This window comes from Lathyrus oleraceus, chromosome 2 (genome assembly GCF_024323335.1).
Source record: "Lathyrus oleraceus cultivar Zhongwan6 chromosome 2, CAAS_Psat_ZW6_1.0, whole genome shotgun sequence".
In the NCBI taxonomy this organism is placed as follows: domain Eukaryota; kingdom Viridiplantae; phylum Streptophyta; class Magnoliopsida; order Fabales; family Fabaceae; genus Lathyrus; species Lathyrus oleraceus.
The window spans coordinates 76607713-76618735 of NC_066580.1; positions in this window are offsets into that span (position 1 = coordinate 76607713).

An 11023-nucleotide genomic window follows, 5' to 3' on the forward strand; every position below is an offset into this window, starting at 1 on the left:
GTCCCTCAACATGCTTCGTGTAGTACTCATCAACTGTCTTTATGGTTATCCAGTTACGGACAACGTTGGATCAGCAATAAAGCACTCAACTCTACATCTAGGATCCATAGTGGTTTCAGGTCGAAGAGTGGTATACACTATTATCACCATGAGAATAACTTATGACACTTTGCATAACTTTCTATATAGTATTCTCATAGCGGGTCAATCCGGTATAAATATTACTCCTAATATTCATACCTATGTTTAAGACTTGTAACTCTTTATCCATGATCCATGAGATGTGATCATCAGTCTACAAATATAATAGTCTTAATGCTTTAATGTTATCCCACTTCACATTAAAGCTCGACTACGGATACTTTAAGAACAGTGCCCTTATGTTTAATGTGTTCTCATGATTAAGTCACACTTAATACATTAAACGGACTATCTATTCTAGGGACTTTATTAATCAACCATAATAAAGAAAATGCCTTTTATTATTAATAAATAATTCGATACAAGTACCAAAAGTATTGGCCTCTAGGGCTTACACCAACAATCTCCCACTAGCACTAGAGCCAATCAGGCATACCCCGTATGCCCATTGATCTAGTATGGCCATCATGCTTCTGCTGCGCAAGAGGCTTTGTCAGTGGGTCAACTATATTGTCAAGTGTAGGTACTTTACATATTTTCGCACAACGCCTAAGTATGTGTTTGGATCGTTGGTGAGATCTAGGCTCCTTAGCTTGTGCGATAATACCATTGTTATCAAAATAGAGACCAATGGGATCCACAATGCTAGGGACTATGCCAAGTTTATTGATCCAAACAGCTTCCTTTGCTGCACTTAAGGCAGCAATATACTCGGCCTCAGTTGTAGAATCAGCAACTGCATCTTGCGTTGAACTTTTCAAGCTCACAGTGCCACCATTTAAGCAAAACACATAACCAGATTGGAATCATTCATATTAAAGCGTCTCAGCACTTTTGTCTATGTATGTACTCTGACTTAGGCCAAGCAGTTTTGTGATCTATCTCTATATATTCTGATTCCTTATATATAGGCTGCTTTACCTAGGTCCTTCATAGAAAAGCATTTCCCCAACCAAGACTTTACTTGTTGCAGGGTAGGGATATCGATTCCAATGAGTAATATGTCATCTACATATAATACCAGGAATACGATCATGCTCCCACTAACCTTCTTGTAGATACAAGGCTCATCTTCGTTCTTGATGAATCCATACAGTTTTACTGTTTCATCAAGGCGAAGATTCCATGAGTAGGTCACAGGCTCATCTTGATCCATGAGTAATACATCACCTTGATCAGATATCCATATATCTCAGGTAGGTGACGTATCCTGCCTGACCTACGCTGGTCTTGTTCTACTTGAGCAGGTTGCTATTACACAACTACTTGTGTTTCCTGCTCTAATTCCTCCATAGGTGTATCGATGCTTTGTGATTCTTGAATTTCTTCAAGCTCTACTTTCCTCCCACTGGTTCCTTTGGAATTAAAATCCTTTTCTAGGAAAACTCCAGTTCGAGTGACAAACACTTTGCCCTCCGAAGGATTGTAGAAGTAATATCCTCTTGTTTCTTTAGGATACCCCCACAAATAAGCATTGGTCAGATTTGGGCTTAAGCTTTGTCGTTTCACATAAACTTCGCAACCCCAAATCTTCATGTAAGACATATGTGGTCTCTTACCACTCCATATCTCATATGGTGTCTTTTCAACCTTTTGGATGGAACACGGTTAAGTGTGTAAGCTGATGTCAATGGTGTATGTCCTCAAAAGGAGTTTGGAAGATTGGTGTGACTCATTATGGATCGGACCATGTCCAACAGGGTTCGATTTCTTCTCTCAGATACACCCTTCCATTGGGATGTTCCAGGAGGAGTAAGTTGGGATAGGATCCCACACTCTTTCAGATGGTCATTAAACTCTAGGATTAAATACTCATCACTTCGATCTGATCGAAGAGTTTTAATATTCTTACCTAGTTGGTTTTAACTCGTTAGGTTTCACCCTTTTGTATTAATGTTATTAATAGGCATTTCAAGATCAAGGACATATAGTCCATTGTTCATTTGTGCAGTAGCATAGAATATATCATTCAAATAAATTGAGCAACAATTGTTCTTTATTATAAATGAAAAACCAAACTTGTCCAAACAAGCAATGGAAATAATATTCCTGCTAATTGCAGGTACATAATAACAGTTCTCTAACTGAATTATTAAACCACTAGGTAAAGTCAATACAAAAGTTCCTACGGCTAAAGCAGCAACCTTTGCTCCATAGCCAACTCGTAGGTCGACTTCACCTTTTGCCAAATCTCTACTCCTTTTTAGTTCCTGCACATTTGTACAAATGTGAGAACTGCATCCAGTATCTAATACCCATGATGTAGAAGTAGATAAATTAATAACAAAAATACCTGAAGTTGAAGTCTCTACTCCATTCTTCTTATCTTCCAGGTACTTTGGGCAGTTCCTCTTCCAGTGTCCGGTTTTACCGCAATGGAAGCAGGTGCCTTCTTTTGCTATGCCTCCACTAGGCTTCAAAGCAGCAGTGGGTCTGGGATTGGCAACTTCCTTGCCCTTCCCCTTATCACTCTGCTTAGTGGGCCTTTTGTTCTGTCTCTTTCCATTTCCGATCATCAGAATGGACTTCCCTTTTGACTTCAGATTCTGCTCGGCAGTTCTTAACATGGCGAGCAGTTCAGGAAGAGATTTGTCCATATCAATCAAATTGAAATTTAGGACAAATTGACTGAAACTATCTGGCAACGATTGCAAGATCAAATCAGTTGCAAGTTCCTTTTCGAGGGGAAAACCCAATCTCTCAAGGTTTTCCACATACCCAATCATCTTGAGTACATGGGGACCTACAGGGGCTCCCTCAGCTAACTTGCTTTGAAAAAGGGCTTTTGAAACTTCAAACCTCTCATGCCTTGCTTGCTCTTGATAGAGCAACTTCAGGTGTTCGATCATATCGAACGCTGACATGTTCTCATGTTGCTTTTGCAATTCTGAGTTCATGGTAGCCAGCATGAGACAAGCAGTTTCATTGGCATCATCGACATGCTTCTTATAAGCATCTCTTTCTGCCTTAGGTGCAGAACTAGGAGGTTCCTCTTCAGCAACAGGTGTCTCCAAGACATACAACTTTTTATCATGTTTGAGGACAATCCTCAGGTTTCGGTGCCAATCCAGAAAATTTGTCCCAGACAATTTTTCCTTGTCAAGGATTGATCGCAGGATGTTGTTAGAGGTGTTTGCTGTCATGGTAATCTACATAAGGATTAATGAAAATATAAGTATCATTGACATATTCAATTAAGCCTTTAATTAAATATGCTCCCACTATTTTATTCAAAACAAATGACCCTCATCATTTGATTCGGAAAATCCCGTTGAAAGATTTTCTAGTGGGTCGAGATCCATATTTCACTTCGTTCTAAGTCCGCGTAGGCGGATTACACAAAACTAGGTTATTTAGGTAGGAACTCCTTCCAATTGTATCTCATACAACTCTCGAAAATTTCAATTGGGTGAATAACTCCTTATTCCAATCCATCATATGGATCATTCCCAACTCTTGCTTCTAAACATATATATATATAATCTTATTATAATTTGTTTAGTTAAGTTTGACCCATTGTTTTAACAGTTGGATATTACAATTATCCCATCGCACCTTACTAATATATAGATCATGCACCTCGCGTAGGCGAAACCTACATTATCCATTACTAGTCTTGATGAGTGTTAAAACTTGGAAAGCATAAACTTAATATTTAATTTGAGGGAATTGCAATTTTTCTGATCTCACCGGCTTGTTTATCATATAAACCGTCTCTCACATGCATCAACATACATTCACATGCATCAACATATATACAAACAAAATGAAACAGTTATGGCCCCTAGCGCAATTGTTCTCCCAAGCCAATGAGAGAACCTAAGCTAACCTACAACGATCTAAGCTTCTCCAAGCAAGATCTTCAAGGTTGTCCTCCTTTGGCACTGACTTCTTTGCTTTCTTCATATCATTACATTACATGAAAGAAACTCGTTTTACATACGAGGGAGTGAGATGAGAAAAGAAGTTACATTTGGGAGATTAAGAGAGAGGCACGACACGCAGGTCGTATTTTAAAACCCAAAACAAAACAAAGGAAAACTAAGGCCATAACCGATCACCACAAGACAATAATAAACACTTTATTATTATTATTATTATTATTATTATTATTATTATTAATTCCTTTAATTAATTAAAATCAAATTAAATTTCGACGACCGATCATCACATTTTAATGAACAATTCATTTAAAATCGATGTCGCTTTTCGTATCAACACTTGACACTTTTAAAGCACTGAGTTAGCCGAATGGGTGAAAATTTCCTTGCGTTAACCGGTTAACCATATGCGTTAACCGGTTAACACTGTTTGAAAATGTCTTGGAAAACTGTTTTCCGCCTTGCGTTAACCGGTTAACCAAATGCGTTAACCGGTTAACACTGTTTGAAAACTTAAAAAATTTTAATTTCGCATTGCGTTAACCGGTTAACCATACGCGTTAACCGGTTAACACTGTTCCAAAAAGTGTTTAGGAAGCACAACTTTTGTGCGTTCAAACCCCAATCGCATAACTCTCTGACAACACAACCCTTGTGCCGTCACTAACCCTGATGCACCAATTTCAGACCGTCAAACACATCTCGATTGTTAATTCAGTATGATTGATCAACACGTCATTGCTTCACCATACTAATGTCGAATCAAGAAGCAAACAACCATTGATCGCTCAAAGGAAAACAATCATCGAGGGTTTGAATGAACGAAACGAGAACACTATATCATATATAATGTATTTTGCATTAGGATCACATATATCACATATATGTAACTTGATCGATCTCAATTTAACCTTTAATTCATTCTGTTTTAATCATATTATTACAGAACAAAAACAAATATCAGATTCATGGTTTCGTAAGTGGCTCTGATACCACTGTAGGAGAATTGCCATCCAAGGCGCAGCGGAATTTAAAAATGTCTCCATTTAGTGATCCTTACGAATGGGCATGATCAGTGATAGAATCGTTACCTCTTGTGGCGATTCAAACCTTTGGTGCAGATCACTGATAATGATCAAAACCTTTGATACAGATCCACGGGGCGATCACGAACGTTGAACGATGACAACATCTCTACTCAGTCCACACGAACGGATTCCTTCAATCGCAGTGCTAGCTGTTATGAATGAAGGCTTTGAGTGAGAGAAAGAGGGAAACAAAATTCCAAGTCTCTACTTAAATTTCTGTCTAAGTGGAGTTTCTGTGGAGTGACAATGCTTCTACCCAAGGGGTTCTATTTATAGAACCACTTGTGTGGGCTTCAAGCCAAAAAGCCCACTTAAGTGTATTTTGGCCCATATCTCATAATATGCCAAAATCACTTAAGTATTTGGTACCTTACCATATTTCGTATTCCACTTAAGTGCACCGTACCTTACGATGTTCCTTAATTATTCTATCACTCATCAATCCGTCCTTTGTGTGTGACCCTATAGGTTTTCACGGCGTTGGCAATTATATTAAATCACGCATTTAACATAATAAACAGTGAGCGGTATCTAGCAACACATCATTGCTACCCAAGTCACGAAAATGTCATGTGATATGACAAAACCTCCTCTGATAATAATTATGTGTATAATTACCCCTTTGCCCTTATGTCTATATTGAACACAAGGTATAGACCGTGTCACCCTTGTCCAGTTCAATATTGGGCCCATAGACATTTATCCTGTTACGCAGGATTGGCAAATTCCATCTAGGACACTCATGTCCCTCAGCATGCTTCGTGGAGTACTCATAAACTGTCTTTATGGTTATCCAGTTACGGACAACGTTGGATCAGCAATAAAGCACTCGACTCTACATCTAGGATCCATAGTGGTTTCAGGTCGAAGAGTGGTATACACTATTATCACCATGAGAATAACTTATGACACTTTGCATAACTTTCTATATAGTATTCTCATAGCGGGTCAATCCGGTATAAATATTACTCCTAATATTCATACCTATGTTTAAGACTTGATAACTCTTTATCCATGATCCATGAGATGTGATCATCAGTCTACAAACATAATAGTCTTAATGCTTTAATGTTATCCCACTTCACATTAAAGCTCGACTACGGATACTTTAAGAACAGTGCCCTTATGTTTAATGTGTTCTCATGATTAAGTCACACTTAATACATTAAACGGACTATCTATTCTAGGGACTTTAATAATCAACCATAATAAAGAAAATGCCTTTTATTATTAATAAATAATTCGATACAAGTACCAAAAGTATTGGCCTCTAGGGCTTACACCAACAGTACCTTACCATATTTCGTATTCTACTTAAGTACACCGTACCTTACGATGTTCTACAATTCACTTAAGTGTACCGTACCTTACGGTGTTCCTTAGTTATTCTATCTCTTATCAATCCGTCCTTTGTGTGTGACCTTGTAGGTTTTCGCGACATTGGCAATTATATTAAATCACGTATTTAACATAATAAACAGTGAGCGGTATCTAGCAACACATCACTGCTACCCAAGACACAAAAATGTCATGTGATCTGACAAATCCTTTTGTGATAATACTTATGTGTTCAATTACCCTTTTGCCCTTATGTCTATATTGAACACAAAGCATAGACCGTGTCATCCTTGTCCAGTTCAATATTGGGCCCATAGACATTTATCATGTTACGCAGGATGGGAAAATTCCATCTAGGTCACTCATGTCCCTTAGCATGCTTCGTGGAGTATCCATCAACTGTCTTTATAGTCATCCAGTTATGGACAATGTTTGATCAGCAAGAAAGCACTCGACTCTACATCTAGGGTCCATAGTGGTTTCAGGTCGAAGGGTGGTATACACCATTATCACCATGAGAATAACTTATGACACTTTGCATAACATTCTATATAGTATTCTCATAGCGGGTGTAGCGGGGTATTCGTTACCTTTAGATTTATTGACTAAATCAAAAGTAAATCATACAATTCGAGTCGCCACCGCACTTCTATTTATCCAAAGGAAAGGTTAGAAAACGAACAAAAACCGAGAAGTTTTATGAAATCAAAAACTAATAAAAATGTCAGAGATTTGGGTAAGGGGGTTGTGTAAGACCCCAATTTTGACCCTAAGATCCCTCATGGCATCATAACATTGCATTTGCATTGCCTCAAGGATCTTTAGCATCTTGGTTCCCTTTGCCTTTGGGTGGGACTCCTTGTGATTGGTTTGAGATCACCAAGCATGCTTGAATTATACATCATTGTTTCTCTTACTTTCGTTTACTAACCAAAAGCACAAAAATATGTCACTAACATCTTTTTTGTAGCTTGAGTAATCACAAGGTCTGAGCTGTCATGCTCGCTAAGCGAACCATTTCTTTGCTAAACGAAAGGAACTGTCATGCTCGCTAAGCAAGCAAATCCTTCGCTAGGCGAAGCGCGCGCATTTTGGAAAATAACAGAAAATTTTGGGCTTGACTCTAAGCCCACAAAAGCCACCAAAATCAGGTTATAAATACCAGAGCTTCATTTGAAGGGGGAGAAGACTATTAGAGAGACCAAGGCTGGAGACTATTACAAACCCTGGAGAAAAAGAGAGAGAAAAGAGGCAAACGGAAACCTACGAACTAATCTGCAGCAACCTCCAGGCAACTCTAAAAGGTTCACTCGGACTCACACACTTTCGCCTCCGGCTCACGCAAACCCTAACATTGCTTTACAAAACCAGCCGTGCCTTTCGAGTTTCATCGGTCTCTCCAATTAGGTTTGCCCTCATCCCCATTAATCTATGCTTTTAATTTGAATACTCTGAATGTGTGAGGTATCGCTCAGTTTTTGCCTACGGGTTTAGATATGCATGAATGTGTAAACAATACCTTGAATGTTTTGATCACTTAATTTCTGAGATGGATGCCATAGGGTTTGGAGTCCCTAAAATCATACTGTTGTCAGTTGGAAATCCAGAACCCGCAGGCGGTCGCTAGCACCTTCGCTAGGCGAGCCTGCAGCGAAGCTTCGCTAAGCTTTCGCTAGGCGATGCAGCAGCGATCGCGATAGTAGTTGTTTTTTTCCTGTTTGCTCTAACCTGTTTTGTATTTGTTATGACATTGTTTTCTCCTAATTCCGTCATATTACTCTAACCTGTTTGTTGAGTTTTTGTGAGGGTTCACATACTCTTGCAGGGATAGCTTGCTTGGTGTTCCACTTTATTTGTGGGGTACCACCTGGAGGTCTATTCCGATTACCTGTACTGACTCACTTTCCTTGATGGTGTTTAGCTTGGGAATCTCTGGTTTTCTTACCTCTTAAATTGCTGTTACTTCGGATCTTTATCCGCGTGGTACTTTATTTTTCCCGCATTTTACCGCTTTTCTTAGGTTTCGTATAGCCTCTCGAGGCATGTCAATTAAGGTAGCGCAGTTCCTTCATCTAGGACTGCCTTTTTGCATTAGCATCCCTAAACACCCCAAACTCATTGATTTTTCTTCTCCTAAAAACACGTTATCTCCTTCTACTACAGGCGAGTAAGTCTCCAAAGGTCGAGCATCCGGTAGATTGCGTAGTAACGTCGTTCACCCCAAAACACAACCCTTACCCCATAGGTGGTCGAACTACGTTTTGCTCTGATTTTCATCCCAGATGAGATACGTAGGCATAAGACGCGATGTCTTAGCGAGCACATTCCTCTTTAACCCATAGGTAGCCGAGCTACGAAGACTCTGATTCTCAGATTCAGATGAGATACGTATGCAGTGGATGTCACGTCCGTGCAAGTCATTTTCTTTTGACCATTCTTTTAGTAAGTAGTACATTAGATAAACATACACGCTTTTCTCATCCCCTCAATCATGTTTGCACAAATAAATTTTCAAAAAAAAACAACAACCTTTGCAACAAATGTGAAAAGGGCTCCCTAGGAGTACCTAGATTGCTTTGGGTGCCTAATACCTTCCCATTGCATAACCAACCCCCTTACCCAGATCTCTGATATTTTTACTAGTTTTTGATTCGATAAAACTTTTAGGTTTTTGTTCGCTTTCTAACCATTCCTTTGGATAAATAGAAGTGCGGTGGCGACTCGACTTGTATGATTTACCTTGGATTTAGTCAATATCTCTAATGGTAACAAATACCCCGCTACAGGTTGGTTATGCAATGGGAAGGTTTTAAGCATCCAAAACATCCTTAGTACTCTAAGGGAGCCCTTTTTACAAATGTTGTATGGTAGGTCGGTATTTGTGAAAATATTTGTGTAAACATGATTGGGGAGATGAGAAGAGAATATACAAATTATTTACAATTTTGTGTTTGAATGGATAAACCCATTGCCTAGGTACCATCTTAAAAAAGGTAGGATCAAAACCTCGTAGTTCGGGGTAAAAATCTCAAAAAAAGAAGTTGGTGAATTGATTGGTCAAAAGCCTTAAGGTCTTTTGCTATCAAAGGGAGAAAACTCAACCTAAAACCATAAATCCACCATGTGAGGAGAGTTTCAACATGCTAGTGAGGGGTTAACCCTATGATAAGCATGGAAGACTTATAGTCCATCACTAAGGATACAGGGGAGTATTATATCAACCTCTAGGATAACTCAAACCTAATAGCTAATGTTTATGAAAAGTTTTGACACAAATGGTCATTGGAACCATAAAAACAATTGAGTGAGTTGTATTTACAAATGAAAAGTATTCACAAAATAAGGTCAACGTTGACTTAAGATTCAATTCAAAATAAGTACTATGAAAAGAGTTTGAAAAATCAAAGGCATAGTGCCTAGGTTTCTAATTTTGAAAACAATGTTAATGTTTGCACAAAATTTTGGCTTGGGTTAGAGTGGAGATAAGAAGAGAAGGGCTATGTCCTAAACATGCAAAGATGATGGAAGAGAAATAAAATCACTTGGAGTTCCCTTCTTGAGATCATAAAGATGATCCAAGTTGCTCCTTTCCTTTGGACTTAACAAGCAATAAGCAAATAACTCAAGCAATCAAGCAAATATCAATCAAGCTCCTAGGAATCTTCCAATTGGCTTTTGTATCTCTTATCTTGGGTGTCCATGACAATGGTTATTCTAATTGGCTTAAGTTTGGGATCCCTAGCACATAAGAACACACAAATCAAAAACTTCCACAATGCAATAAAAGAATGGACAAGAGTGAGTTTAGAATTAGGGGTCCTTTCAATTCATCTTCAAGATTAAGCATTCTAAAGGCATGAGGCCTAGTTGCTCTTGAAACATATTTAACATTCTAAAGGCATGAGGCCTAGTTGCTCTTGAAACATATTTAGCATTCTAAAGGCATGAGGCCTAGTTGCTCTTGAAACTCCATTAGCATAGGTAAGGTCCTAAATCTAAGTCCTTTCTCCATTTTGCATTGGGTTCAAACAAACAAAAACAAGACAAGCACAAGGCAATAGTATATACACAATAATGTGCTCAAGTGAGCAAAAGGCAAATGGCATAAGCATAAACATGAGCTCAAGTGAGCAAAAGGCAAAGACAAATGAATTAATGAGCAAGAAATTAAATTGCATTAAAGTAAGTTACAAGAATTAAATGCTTGAATTAAAAGTTAGTAATTAGTAGTTAGTGTTAGTGTGCCATAAGGCAATTTAGCGCTATATTAAACAATCGTAAGTGGACTAATGTAGTAGTCACACCTATCTGAGGCCGGTCAATAAAACTAGGCAAACAAACACAAGTTAGAGACCATGACTAGTAAGCCAAGCTCCTACAACTTGCCATGCCAAAAGAAAAGAAGAATGATCTTGTATGGAATTAGGTTTTTTGCTTGACCAAGAAGCAACCTATCTCTAATGCAAAGCAATTCACTTTATCTTTGATCAAGATGAATTTGATTTGGATCAAAGAAGGTTAAGCCCCTCATATGTCAAGGCTAACCACCAATCATTAACTCATTGATCAAAAAGA